The following is a 1,299-nucleotide window of genomic DNA, read 5'->3' as shown; positions in this document are numbered from 1 at the left end:
AAGAAGGACGTCCAGCTCGACCAATGAGCGCTCCAATCGTGCCATCCGCCCCGCCCCTGCCGGCCAGACAATGGGGGAGAACTGGGCCCCCGGGCTCGGCCAGGCTCGCGAAGGGACGCTCGTTGCGCATGCGCTTTCCGCGTGGGGCCTGCCGGGACTTGTAGTCCGGTAGCCGGGTCTCCAGCGTGGGCGACCCGGGATGCAGTTTGGAGGGGTCCGGTGCCTGTTCCTGGGCTTGGAGGAAGCTCTATCCAACGAACGAGCAACGTGCACCTTCACATAATGGGAAAACCCTGCCCCGAGAGTCAGGTGAGCTCTGACTGGAACAGCTCTTTAGCCCCCGTGAGCGCGTACACATCAATGCTACTGCCCGGATGATTGCCAAGTTTACATTTTTTCAGTTTCGCGGAGCACTACTTTATTCCCCAGTGAATCAGAGCACCTCACAGTACCATGCTTTTGCCTTGGCTGTGTGATCAGTCCGGAATTCCTTCCTCAGCCTCTGGGGAACTCCTATCCATCCTTCAGGACCCAATGCAAAAGGCTCCCTTGGCACAAACACAAGGGATTCTTATGAGTGGCATCAGCTAAAGAGACAAGAACCCGGCAAGAGGTGGCGTTCAGGAGTGTCCTGATATTGGATCTGGGTTTTTCTGAGATGGAGGGAGGTCCTTCCCTCCAAAGGGAATCGGGTTTGAATAAAACTGAAGACCTCCCCACTCTCTGACTATCCCCATCCACCCAGGCCTCCTTTTTTCATCTGGACAGTGGCCTCCAGGCATAACCTTCCAGGCTGAGAATGAGCTGCCCCGGGTCTGTGCTGAGAAAGGTCCCAGATTTTTAGGTGGGGCAGGTGGGCGAGGCCCCAACCTCCGAGCTGGGAGGAGGGGGAGGGGCTGACCTCTGACCCTGAGGCTGTTGCCAAGCAACAAGTGGACCTGGCTGCCCACTTCCACCCACACTTAGCCTTGCTCAGCCCATTTTGGAAATTGGGACCGGGAGAGGGAGCTGGAAAGAAACAAAGTTGATACCAACAAAGCTTTCAAGTGCCTACTGTGTGGTAGGCACTGCTCAAAATCCTTTCCTGGGGCCTGGGGATGTGGTTCAGTGGGACAGTGCTTGCCTAGCATGCTGGGGGCCCTGGGTTCCATCCTCAGCACCAGAGGTGGGGGGATCCGTTTCCTGGTTTCCACTAATTTAATGCTCTTTAACAATTATATGAAATAAGAAAATGATACCATCCCAATTTCACAGATGAGGAAGCTGAGACAGATGGGCCAAGGCAAGGGGTCTCTAGTT

This window comes from Spermophilus citellus, assembly GCF_964194105.1.
Source record: "Spermophilus citellus genome assembly, chromosome: 17".
Lineage (NCBI taxonomy): Eukaryota > Metazoa > Chordata > Mammalia > Rodentia > Sciuridae > Spermophilus > Spermophilus citellus.
This window is presented reverse-complemented; position numbering follows the sequence as displayed.